This window comes from Triticum dicoccoides, chromosome 5B (assembly GCF_002162155.2).
Source record: "Triticum dicoccoides isolate Atlit2015 ecotype Zavitan chromosome 5B, WEW_v2.0, whole genome shotgun sequence".
Lineage (NCBI taxonomy): Eukaryota > Viridiplantae > Streptophyta > Magnoliopsida > Poales > Poaceae > Triticum > Triticum dicoccoides.
In genome coordinates, this window is record NC_041389.1 from 17,374,444 (window position 1) to 17,388,132 (window position 13,689).

Sequence of the window (13,689 nt, forward strand, 5' to 3'; positions counted from 1 at the left end):
ACAGCGCTCCGGTATATCGGAGATTACCGGAGATTTGTCCATTAGAACACAACGAAATTTGAGAGGTTTGTTCTAGACTTAATTCTGCACAATTCCACCAAGGCAATCGTCAAAGCGACACTCGAGATGGTAGGGATGGCGAACACGAAACCACTATCCATAGAAGGTGCACGGTTACCTGAGAAAAATGTTGACATTAAGGCCTCGAGCTCCATAGATGATTCTCCCGTGATAGATTGGAGTTGATGTTGATGAATGCTTATCATGCCTCAACTCTCGATGGAGGAGGTATGATCCACTAACTAGATATTCGGGCACAGAAGTAGCACATGAAGATCTAAGTCGTTGGTCGATGGTCCTGTTGATCCTTCTTTCGATCACACAGCGGAACTCTCAATGAAAGAACCAATGTCGGTGTCAAAATTGGTAGACCTCGGGTAGGGGGAAGAGCTATGAGATCTCATTGATGGGTAACAAGAGATAAGGGACACGTTGTTTTTATCCATGTTCGGTCCCTCTTTGCGGAGGTAAAACCCTATGTCCTGCTCTTGCTTATATTATGGGTGTATCAAAGAACAGAGTTGATCTACCTCGAGATCGTAAGTTGTGGTCTACACCCTTGGGGTAATGATGATGATGATAATGATGATGATGATACACATCAGATGTTGTGTATCGACTAGACTGGCCTCGGCTTATAGAAGGCCTAGTCGAACAAGAGTCCTAGACGGGTATGTTGGTGGAGAGGAGTCCTTGTCTTGATCGCCAAGTCTTGTGGAATATTCCTCGTATATGTGATGTACTTCCCGAAGTGGCCCATTAGTAAACGGCCACGGGGGTCCTTGGCCCGACCTACTGGCCGGGAGATGATGTGGTGAGTACCCCTAGTCTAGGACATCGTCAATAAGGGCAGCAGATTTGATTTAGAATACAACATGTCTCTTGCATCCGTAAATCAGCCCCTTGTCGCTGGCATGGAAAAGTTGCCAAAAGAAGTAACATCTATCGTGGATGAGCTTCTGTTGGAGAGATTATGACAGATGCCAACTGAAGGAGTTAAGACAATATTTGTTTATGAGGTCGTACGTCTATGGCAAGCACTGCCGGAACCGGCGCCTTTACCGAGTGCCTGAAAAACTCGGCAAAGGGCAAAAAAACTCGACAAAAGTATGGAATGAATATGATCATTGCGTTTGTTATTTGAGACCATTTTTTCTGGAAAAAAGTGTAAATAATATGGCCTCAAATGTAAAACTTGTCAACATAGAATTATCAGTCTCATCAAAATGAACAACTTTGATATTTGAAGCATCTTCATCAGAGGTCGCATGCAACTGTTGCAGCCAAAACAAGGCATTGTAGCTAAGACCCCCTTTTCCGACTTTAGCACTCGGAAACACCCTGGTTGCCGTGATTTGTTGTTTTACCGAGCGTTTCATTGACGATACTCAGCAAAGTACCTGTTTGTCGAGTTTTAATTTCCGTCGAGTACTTCATTGGTAGGAACTCGGCAAAGATACTATTGTTGACTGCCTAACATATTGCACTCGGTAAAGAGCCTAACACTCGGCAAAGTCGAAAATTCTAGTAGGTAAGCTTTAAAAGAGCGAGTGTGTGTGTTTAGCCAGTTTCTTGAACCATTGGACTTCATCATGGAACAGCCGAGGAAACAGTTCAACTGGACTAAACGCAACGGGCTCCTATATATGAGTGGAAATGTCTTCGTTAAAACTTGCAAGGCCTTGATGGTGGACTTCAATGATTTGAAGAGCGAGGTCAAGGTGATGCTTGCATCTACCAAGGTGCATGGAGAAGGTATCACCCTCTTTGGAACGTCGCGTGTGGTGCTCCTCGATCGATGTTGTGTGGAACCCTTCTGTCAAAAGCCAGACGATTGGATGTGCATATTGAATTGGTCAGCAAAAGATTGTCCATACATACAATGTAATCACAGAAGGAATACAAGAGAAGGGCAAATATGATATACAAGCTAAGAAGCAGCAAATGTCCAAATTGTTGTTTTCAAGTGAGCCACAGCCCGCGGAGTGAACCCTTCATCACAATTTATTTCCATTGACGGCATTTTGCGACAAATGACAGAAGATGAAAACTTGAAAGAGATTTTGGTGAAAATAGTCCCATCATGGTGATAATAGAACTTATAGATCTCTGGTAAGTGGAAGCTTCTAAGATGAGGATGTTGTAATTTCCATATTTGTTTCTGGTATTTATCCTTTTATATCATTTGGATCGTCGCGTGTGGTGCTCCTCGATGTTGTGTGGAACCCTTCTATCCAAAGGCAGGCGATCGGATGTGCATATCGAATTGGTCAGCAAAAGATTGTCCATACATACAATCTAATCACAGAAGGAACACAAGAGAAGGGTAAATATGATATACAAGCTAAGAAGGAGCAAATGTCAAAAAATTTCTTTTCAAGTGAACCACAGCCTGCGGAGTGCAACCCTTCATCAGAATTTATCTCTATTGATAGGATTTTGGAACAAATGACAGAAGATGAAAATCTGAAAGAGATTTTTTTTGAAAATAGTCCCATCATAGTGAAAATAGAACTTACAGATCTCTGGTAAGTGGAAGCTTCTAAGATGAGGATGTTACAATTTCCATATTTGTTTGTGGAACTTATCCTTTTATATCATTTGCGGACAAGAAGTCGTTCTATCAAATCCTGAATTTATGGATTATTCAACAAAAGAAGTAAAATTATTTGTAAGGTATTGAAATTAGAAATTCTAAATTGAGATCGTATATGTGGTACCCCTCCTTTGGGTGAAAAAATTGAAAATGGCAGCCCTAAAAATTTTATATCTATCTAGAAGATGGGGCAGCGACATTCTGGTGCTTCCATTGCTCGTGCCGTATGGAGTGCACACACACACTCCATGCACCAGCCCATAGCAATAGCTAGGCTCAGACAAGTCTGACCATATAAACGATTGGGCTCTCTCATCTTGTGTTGACATTTCTAATGTTCTAGCTTTATATTTGTTATGGTCGACCTCTGTTTATTTCCAAATTCACAAGTGTATATTTTTCAATCTGGGATCGAACAGGCTGGATGCCTCAGACCTAAGGGGCCTGCTGGCATGTCTTGATAGTATGTATGTCATGTATACCGATATCATATTCCATCAGTCCAATTTGTTTGTTTTTATTTTTTTAGAGGGCATCAATATAACATTTGATGTATGTCTTGTGTGCTTCACACTTTTTCATCCTTCCCAATAACATTTGCTACACTTCAATCTACAATGTGCATAGAAGGTGCTGAGAGCCTGACTCGACTTGCCCATTGTCTATTGTCGGGAGATGGAAAATGATTACCCGGACAATGGACGCGACTCCTGCACGAGAACAACCTGAAGAAAAAGTTCAGCTTTATTTTGGTCAAAATGTATCATCCACTTTTCTAAAAATGAAGTCGTGCTTTTCAAAATGTGTAAATTCCAATTACGCCTTTGAATTTTTGGCTTTTTGGATGTTGTCTTGAAGAAGAGGCGGCACGGTTAGCTAACGAGTTGAAGCAGGTAGGCGTGTTGTATGTTGGCTTGAAGAAGTGGCAGCACGGTCAACTGACGAGTCGAAGCCCCCGGTCCAGACGAGGTGTCAAAGCCTCCATGTCAGCTGACGAGTCGGAGCAGGTCGGCATGTTGGATGTTGGCTTGAAGAAGAGTCGACATGGTGATGCCGACGCAGGTCAAAATTGGGGACGCGGTTAATCCCAGGATGATGAAGTAACTGCGTGGTTATGCCGCCCCGTGTAATTCGTGTGGCGACGATATTGGTGATGATTTAGCCTTCACCATACCGAACTCTTGGTCGTCTCACCAAGTATATGATCCAATGAGGTTCACCTCGGCTCGACGAAGCGATGATCTATCTAGTGCAAGTCGGCAACCCTGAAGCAACGTTGCCGGGCTAGTTTGACACCAACGCGATGGTGAAGATTACCTCTAAAAAGGCTTTAAAATTTATTTGCACATGTTTTAGATGAGCACACAATACTCTAAGAAAAAAATCCTCCAGAAAGTATGTCCAATTTCGCGTTCATGCAGAAATATCCTAAAATTGATGCACTCCTCGGACTCGACCCGGAGTTTGAACGGTCGGATGGAGCTGAAAGTTTGAGAGTTGGTCGGTATAAAAATTTTGTAGCCAATGAACGGTTGGATATTCCAAAGCATGTCCCAGGTGGACGATGTACTCCTAGTTGTAAACTCATCTAGATTCCCACCCAGATTCGACAATGCTCCGTTGTATCGGAGATTACCGAAGATTTGTCCTTTGGAACACAACGAAATTTGAGAGATTTGTTCTAGACTCAATTCTTCACAATTCCACCAAATTAATCGTCAAAGCAACACTCGAGGTGGCAGGGACGGCGAACACGAAACCACTATCCAGAAAAGGTGCACGGTTACCTAAGAATAATGTTGACATTGAGGCCCCGTCCATGGATGATTCTCCAGTGATAGACCGGAGTTGATCTTGATGAAAGCTTATCATGCCTCAACTCTCGATGGAGGAGGTATGATCCGCTAGCTAGAGATTCAGGCATGGAAGTAGCGCATGAAGATCTAAGTCGTTGATCGATGGTCCCGTTGATCCTTCTTTCGATCACACAACGGAACTCTCAATGAAAGCACCAATGTCAGTGTCAATACCAGCAAACCTCAGGTAGGGGGGCCGAGCTATGAGATCTGATTGATGGGTAACAAGAGACAAGGGACATGGTGTTTTTATCCAGGTTTGGTCCCTCTTTGAGGAGGTAAAACCCTACGTCCTGCTCTTGATTTTATTATGGGTGTATCAAAGTAAGGAGTTGATCTACCTCGAGATCGTAAGTTGTGGTCTATACCCTAGGGTTAATGATGATGATGATGATGATGATGATGATGATGATGATGATCATGATGATGATAATGATGATGAATGTGAGATGTTGTGTATCGACTAGCATGGCCTCGGCTTATAGAATGTACCAGAGGCCTAGTCGAACAAGATTCCTAGACGGATATGTTGGTGGAGAGGAGTTCTTGTCTTGATCACCAAGTCTTGTGGAATCTTCCTCGTATATGTGATGTGCTGCCCGAAGTGGCCCATTAGTGAACGGCCATGGGGGTCCTTGGCCCGAGCCACTGGCCGGGAGATGATGTGGTGAGTACCCCTAGTCTAGGACATCGTCAATAAAGGTAGCAGCTTTGATTTAGAATAAAACATGCCTCTTGCATCCACACGTTAGCCCCTTGTCACTGGCATGGAAAACTTGCCAAAAGAAGTAACATCTATTGTGGACGAGCTTCTGTTGGAGAGGTTACGACTGATGCCAAGTGAAGGATTTAAGACGAGATTTGTTTATGAGGTCGTGCTTCTATGTCAAGCACTGCCGAAATAGGCGCCTTTACCGAGTGCCTAAAAAACTCGGCAAAGGGCAAAAAAACTCGGAAAACATATGGAATGGATATGGTCATTACGTTGGTCATTTGAAACCAAATTTTTCTAAAAAAAATGTAAAATGGCCTCAAATGTAAAACTTGTCAACATAAGATTACCAGTCTCATCAAAATGAACAACTTTGATATTTGAAGCATCTTCATATGAGGTCATATGCAACTGCTACAGCCAAAATAATGCATTTTAGCTAAGACCCCCTTTTCCGACTTTAGCACTAGGCAACACCATGGTTGCCGCGTTTTGTTGTTTTACTGAGCGTTTCATTGACAATACTCAGCAAAGTACCTGTTTGCCGAGTTTAATTTCTGTCGAGTACTTCATTGGTAGGAACTCGACAAAGATACTACTAATTGCTGACTGCCTAACATATTGCACTTGGCAAAGAGCCTAACACTCGGCAAAGACGCAAATTCCAGTAGAGAAGCTTTAAAAGAGCGAGTGCGTGTGTTTAGCCAGTTTGTTGAACCATTGGACTTCATCATGGAAGAGGTAGGGAAACAACTCAACTGGACTAAACGCAACAAGCTCTTGTATATGAGTGGAAATGTCTCCGTTAAAACTCGCTAGGCCTTGATGGTGGACTTCAATGATATGGAGAGCGAGGTAAATGTGATGCTTGCATCGACCAAGGTGTGTGTGGAGAAGGTATCACCTCTTTGGAGCGTCGCGTGTGGTGCTCCTCGATCGATGTTGTGTGGAACCCTTCTATCAAAAGGCAGGCGATTGGACGTGCATATCGAATTGCTCAGCAAAAGATTGTCCATACATACAATCTAATCATAGAAGGAACACAAGAGAATGGAAAATATGATATACAAGCTAAGAAGGAGAAAATGTCCAAATTTTTGTTTTCAAGTCAGCCACAGCCTGCGGAGTGAACCCTTCATCAGAATTTATTTCCATTGACAAAATTTTGGAACAAATGACAGAAGATGAAAATCTAAAAGAGATTTTTGTGAAAATAGTCCCATCGTAGTGACAATGGAACTTATAGATCTCTGGTAAGTGGAAGCTTCTAATATGAGGATGTTGCAATTTCCATATTTGTTTGTGGTACTTATCCTTTTATATGATTTGTGAACAAGCAGTCATTCTATCAAATTCTGAATTTATGGATTCCTCAACAAAAGAAGTAAAATTATTTGTAAGGTATTGAAAATAGAAATTCTAAATTGAGATCGTATATGTGGTACCGCTTCTTTGGGTGAAAAATTGAAAATGGCAGCCCTACAATTTTTATATCTACCTGGAAGATGGGGCAGCACCATTCAGGTGCTTCCATTGCTCATGCCGTATGGAGTGCACACACACACTCCATGCACCAGCTCATAGCTATAGCTAGGCTCACACAAGTCTGGCCATATAAACGATCGGGCTCTCTCATCTTGTGTTGACATTTCTAATGTTCTAGCTTTATATTTGTTATGGTCCATCTATGTTCATTTCCAAATTCACTAGTGTATTATTTTCCAATCAGGGATAGAACAGGCTGGATGCCTTAGACCTAAGGGGTCTGCTGGCATGTCTTCATCGTGTGTATGTCATTTATACCGATATCATATTCCATCAGTCCAATTTGTTTGTTTTTGTTTTTTTAGAAGGCATCAATACAACGTTTGATGTATGTCATGTGTGCTTCACACTTTTTCATCCATCCCAACAACATTTGCTACACTTCAGTCTACAATGTGCGTAGAAGGTGCTGAGAGCCTGACTCGAGTTGCCCGTTGTCTGTCGTCGGGAGATGGAAAATGATTACCCGAACATTGGACCCGACTCCTGCAGGAGAACAACCTGAAGAAAAAGTTTAGCTTTATTTTTGTCAAAATGTATCATCCACTTTTCTAAAAATGAAGTCGTGCTTTTCAAAATGTGTAAATTCCATGTATGTCTTTGAATTTTTGGCTTTTTGGATGTTGTCTTGAAGAAGAGGTGGCACGGTCAGCTAACGAGTTGAAGCATGTCGGCATGTTGTATGTTGGCTTGAAGAAGTGGCGGCACGGTCTGCTGACGGGATTTTGCGACAAATGACAGAAGATGAAAACTTGAAAGAGATTTTGGTGAAAATAGTCCCATCATAGTGATAATAGAACTTATAGATCTCTGGTAAGTGGAAGCTTCTAAGATGAGGATGTTGCAATTTCCATATTTGTTTCTGGTATTTATCCTTTTATATCATTTGGAGCGTCGCGTGTGGTGCTCCTCGATGTTGTGTGGAACCCTTCTATCCAAAGGCAGGCGATTGGATGTGCATATCGAATTGGTCAGCAAAAGATTGTCCATTTATACAATCTAATCACAGAAGGAACACAAGAGAAGGGTAAATATGATATACAAGCTAAGAAGGAGCAAATGTCAAAAAAATTCTTTTCAAGTGAACCACAGCCTGCGGAGTGCAACCCTTCATCAGAATTTATTTCTATTGATAGGATTTTGGAACAAATGACAGAAGATGAAAATCTGAAAGAGATTTTTTTGAAAATAGTCCCGTCATAGTGAAAATAGAACTTACAGATCTCTGGTAAGTAGAAGCTTCTAAGATGAGGATGTTACAATTTCCATATTTGTTTGTGGAACTTATCCTTTTATATCATTTGCGAACAAGAAGTTGTTCTATCAAATCCTGAATTTATGGATTATTCAACAAAAGTAGTAAAATTATTTGTAAGGTATTGAAATTAGAAATTCTAAATTGAGATCGTATATGTGGTACCCCTCCTTTGGGTGAAAAAATTGAAAATGGCAGAGTTGATCTACCTCGAGGTCGTAAAACCCTATGTCCTGCTCTTGCTTATATTATGGGCGTATCAAAGTACAGAGTTGATCTACCTCGAGATCGTAAGTTGTGGTCTATACCCTAGGGCTAATGATGATGATGATGATGATGAAGATGGCGATGATGATGATGATAATAATAATAATGATGATGAATGTGAGATGTTGTGTATCGACTAGCCTGGCCTCGGCTTATAGAATGTACCGGAGGCCTAGTCGAACAATTTTCCTAGACGGATATGTTGGTGGAGAGCAGTCCTTTTCTTGATCACCAAGTCTTGTGGAATGTTCCTCGTATATGTGATGTGCTGCCCGAAGTGGCCCGTTAATGAACGGCCATGGGGGTCCTTGGCCCGACCTACAGGCCGGGAGATGATGTGGTGAGTACCCCTAGTCTAGGACATCATCAGTAAGGGTAGCAACTTTGGTTTAGAATAAAACATGCCTCTTGCATCCGCACATCAGCCCCTTGTCGCTGGCATGGAAAACTTGCCAAAATAAGTAACATCTATTGTGGACAAGCTTCTGTTGGAGAGGTTACGACTCATGCCAAGTGAAGGATTTAAGACGAGATTTGTTTATGAGGTCGTGCGTCTATGTCAAGCACTGCCGAAATAGGCGCCTTTACCGAGTGCCTAAAAAACTCGGCAAAGGGCAAATAAACTCGAAAAACGTATGGAATGGATATGGTCATTACGTTGGTCATTTGAGACCAAATTTTTCTAGAAAAAAGTGTAAAATGGCCTCAAATGTAAAACTTGTCAACATAAAATTATCAGTCTCATCAAAATGAACATCTTTGATATTTGAAGCATCTTCATTCGAGGTCATATGCAACTGCTACAGCCAAAACAATGCATTTTAGCTAAGGCCCCCTTTTCCGACTTTAGCACTAGGAAACACCATGGTTGCCGCGTTTTGTTGTTTTACTGAGCGTTTCATTGACAATACTCAGCAAAGTACCTGTTTGCCGAGTTTAATTTCTGCCGAGTACTTCATTGGTAGGAACTCGGCAAAGATACTATTAATTGCTGACTGCCTAACATATTGCACTCGGCAAAGAGCCTAACACTTGGCAAAGACGCAAATTCCAGTAGAGAAGCTTTAAACGAGCGAGTGCGTGTGTTTAGCCAGTTTGTTGAACCATTGTACTTGATCATGGAAGAGCCAGGGAAACAGCTCAACAGGACTAAACGCAATGAGCTCTTGTATATGAGTGGAAATGTCTCCGTTAAAACTCGCTAGGCCTTGATGGTGGACTTCAATGATATGGAGAGCGAGGTAAATGTGATGCTTGCATCGACCAAGTTGTGTGTGGAGAAGGTATCACCTCTTTGGAGCGTCGCGTGTGGTGCTCCTCGATCGATGTTGTGTGGACCCCTTCTGACAAAAGGCAGGTGATTGGACGTGCATATCGAATTGGTCAGCAAAAGATTGTCCATACATACAATCTAATCATAGAAGGAACACAACAGAAGGGCAAATATGATAACAAGCTAAGAAGAAGCAAATGTCCAAATTGTTGTTTTCAAGTGAGCCACAACCTGCGGAGTGAACCTTCATCAGAATTTATTTCCAATGACAGGATTTTGGAACAAATCACAGAAGATGAAAATCTGAAAGAGATTTTTGTGAAAATAGTCCCATCATAGTGACAATAGAACTTATAGATCTCTGGTAAGTGGAAGCTTCTATGACGAGGATGTTGCAATTTCCATATTTGTTTGTGGTACTTATCCTTTATATCATTTGGAGCATCGCGTGTAGTGCTCCTCTATGTTGTGTTGAACCCTTCTGTCCAAAGGCAGGCGATTGGATGTGCATATCGAATTGGTCAGCAAAAGATTGTCCATACATACGATCTAATCACAGAAGGAACACAAGAGAAGGGCAAATATGATATACAAGCTAAAAAGGAGCAAATGTCCAATTTTTTGTTTTCAAGTGTACCACAGCCTGCGGAGTGCAACCCTTCATCAGAATTTATTACCATTGATAGGATTTTTGAAAAAATGACAGAAGATGAAAATCTGAAAGGGATTTTTCTTAAAATAGTCCCATCATAGTGACAATAGGACTTATAGATCTATGGTAAGTGGAAGCTTCTAAGATAAGGATGTTACAATTTCCATGTTTGGTTGTGGTACTTATCCTTTTATATCATTTGCGGATAAGGAGTTGTTCTATCAAATTATGAATTTATGGATTATTCAACAAAAGAAGTAAAATTATTTGTAAGGTATTGAAATTAGAAATTCTAAATTGAGATCGTATATGTGGTACCCCTCCTTTGGGTGAAAATATTTAAAATGGCAGCCCTACAATTTTTATATCTCTCTGGAAGATGGGGCAGCACCATTCAGGTGCTTCCATTGCTCATATCGTATGGAGTGCACACACACACTTCATGCACCAGCCCATACATATAGCTAGGCTCACACAAGTCTGACCATATAAATGTTTGGGCTCTCTCATCTTGTGTTGACTTTTCTAATATTCTAGCTTTATATTTGTTATGGTCGATCTCTGTTTATTTCCAAATTCACAAGTGTATATTTTTCAATCTGGGATCGAACAGGTTGGATGCCTCAGACCTAAGGGGTATGTGGCATGTCTTGATAGTATGTATGTCATGTATACCTATATCATATTCCATCAGTCCAATTTGTTTGTTTTTATTTTTTCAGAATGCATCAATACAACGTTTGATGTATGTCTTGTGTGTTTCACACTTTTTCATCCTTCCCAACAACATTTGCTACACTTCAATCTACAATGCGCGTAGAAGGTGCTGAGAGCCTGACTCGAGTTGCCCGTTTTCTATCGTCGGGAGATGGAAAATGATTACCCAGACAACGGACCCGACACCTGCACGAGAACAACCTGAAGAAAAAGTTCAGCTTTATTTTGGTCAAAATGTATCATCCACTTTTCTAAAAATGAAGTCGTGCTTTTCAAAATGTGTAAATTCCATGTAGGTCTTTGAATTTTTGGCTTTTTGGATGTTGTCTTGAAGAAGAGGCGGCACGGTCAGCTAACGAGTTGAAGCAGGTCGGCGTGTTGTATGTTGGCTTGAAGAAGTGGCGGCACGGTTAACTGACGAGTCGAAGCCCCCGGTCAGCCGAGGTGTCAAAGCCTCCATGTCAGCTGACGAGTCGGAGTAGGTCGGCGTGTTGGATGTGGGCTTGAAGAAGAGGCGACATGGTGATGCCGACGCAGGTCAAAATTTGTGACGCGGTTGATCCCAGGATGATGAAGTAACTGCGTGGTGATGATAGTGTTCCCGCCCCGTGTAATTTGTGCGGCGACGATATTGGTGATGATTTAGCCTTCTCCGTGCCAAACTCTTGGTCGGCTCACCAAGGGGATGATCCTATGATGTTGACCCTAGCTCGACGAAGCGATGATCTATCTAGTGCAAGTGGGCAGCCCTGAAGCAATGTTGCCGGGTTGGTTTGACACCAACGCGACGGTGAAGATTACCTCGAAAAAGGCATTAAAATTTGTGGGCACATGTTTGAGAACAGCACACAATACTCTAAGAAAAAAAATCATCCAGAAATTATGTCCAATATCGCGTTCATGCACAAATATCCAAAAATTGATGCACTCCTCGGACTCGACCCAGAGTTTGAACGGTCGGATCGAGCTGAAATCTTTAGAATTGGTCGGTATAAAAGTTTTGTAGCCAATCAACGGTTGGATATTCCAGAGCATGTCCCAGCTAGATGATGTACACCTTGCCGTAAACTCATCTAGATTCCCGTCCGGATTCGACAGCGCTCCGCTATATCGGAGATTACCGGAGATTTGTCCATTAGAACACAACGAAATTTGAGAGGTTTGTTCTAGACTTAATTCTGCACAATTCCACCAAGGCAATCGTCAAAGCGACACTCGAGATGGCAGGGATGGCGAACACGAAACCACTATCCATAGAAGGTGCACGGTTACCTGAGAAAAATGTTGACATTAAGGCCTCGAGCTCCATAGATGATTCTCCCGTGATAGATTGGAGTTGATGTTGATGAATGCTTATCATGCCTCAACTCTCGATGGAGGAGGTATGATCCACTAACTAGAGATTCGGGCACGGAAGTCGCGCATGAAGATCTAAGTCGTTGGTCGATGGTCCTGTTGATCCTTCTTTCGATCACACAACAGAACTCTCAATGAAAGAACCAATGTCGGTGTCAAAATTGGTAGACCTTGGGTAGGGGGCAGAGCTATGAGATCTCATTGATGGGTAACAAGAGATAAGGGACATGTTGTTTTTATCCAAGTTCGGTCCCTCTTTGCGGAGGTAAAACCCTATGTCCTGCTCTTGCTTATATTATGGGTGTATCAAAGAACAGAGTTGATCTACCTCGAGATCGTAAGTTGTGGTCTACACCCTTGGGGTAATGATGATGATGATAATGATGATGATGATACATATGAGATGTTGTGTATCGACTAGACTGGCCTCGGCTTATAGAATGTACCGGAGGCCTAGTCGAACAAGAGTCCTAGACGGGTATGTTGGTGGAGAGGAGTCCTTGTCTTGATCGCCAAGTCTTGTGGAATATTCCTCGTATATGTCATGTGCTGCCCGAAGTGGCCCATTAGTAAACGGCCACGGGGGTGCTTGGCCCGACCTACTGGCCGGGAGATGATGTGGTGAGTACCCCTAGTCTAGGACATCGTCAATAAGGGCAGCAGATTTGATTTAGAATACAACATGTCTCTTGCATCCGTAAATCAGCCCCTTGTCGCTGGCATGGAAAAGTTGCCAAAAGAAGTAACATCTATCGTGGAAGAGCTTCTGTTGGAGAGATTATGACAGATGCCAACTGAAGGAGTTAAGACAATATCTGTTTATTAGGTCGTACGTCTATGGCAAGCACTACCGGAACAGGCGCCTTTACCGAGTGCCTAAAAAACTCGGCAAAGGGCAAAAAAACTCGACAAAAGTATGGAATGAATATGATCATTGCGTTTGTTATTTGAGACCATTTTTTTCTGGAAAAAAGTGTAAATAATATGGCCTCAAATGTAAAACTTGTCAACATAGAATTATCAGTCTCATCAAAATGAACAACTTTGATATTTGAAGCATCTTCATCAGAGGTCGCATGCAACTGTTGCAGCCAAAACAATGCATTGTAGCTAAGACCCCCTTTTCCGACTTTAGCACTCGGAAACACCCTGGTTGCCGTGATTTGTTCTTTTACCGAGCGTTTCATTGACGATACACAGCAAAGTACCTATTTGTCGAGTTTTAATTTCCGTCGAGTACTTCATTGGTAGGAACTCGGCAAAGATACTATTGTTGACTGCCTAACATATTGCACTCGGTAAAGAGCCTAACACTCGGCAAAGTCGAAAATTCTAGTAGGTAAGCTCTAAAAGAGCGAGTGCTTGTGTTTAACCAATTTTTTGAACCATTGGACTTCATC

At 42.0% G+C, this 13,689-nt stretch overlaps 3 pseudogenes; all 3 read left to right on the plus strand.

Annotated features, from left to right (window-relative positions):
* Positions 1 to 1,652: 1,652 nt before the first annotated feature.
* LOC119308900 lies at positions 1,653 to 2,150 on the plus strand (annotated as a pseudogene).
* Positions 2,151 to 5,956: 3,806 nt separating this feature from the next.
* Positions 5,957 to 6,452, plus strand: LOC119306744 (annotated as a pseudogene).
* A 2,957-nt stretch (positions 6,453 to 9,409) lies between these two features.
* Positions 9,410 to 9,903, plus strand: LOC119305797 (annotated as a pseudogene).
* The last annotated feature ends 3,786 nt before the right edge of the window (positions 9,904 to 13,689 follow it).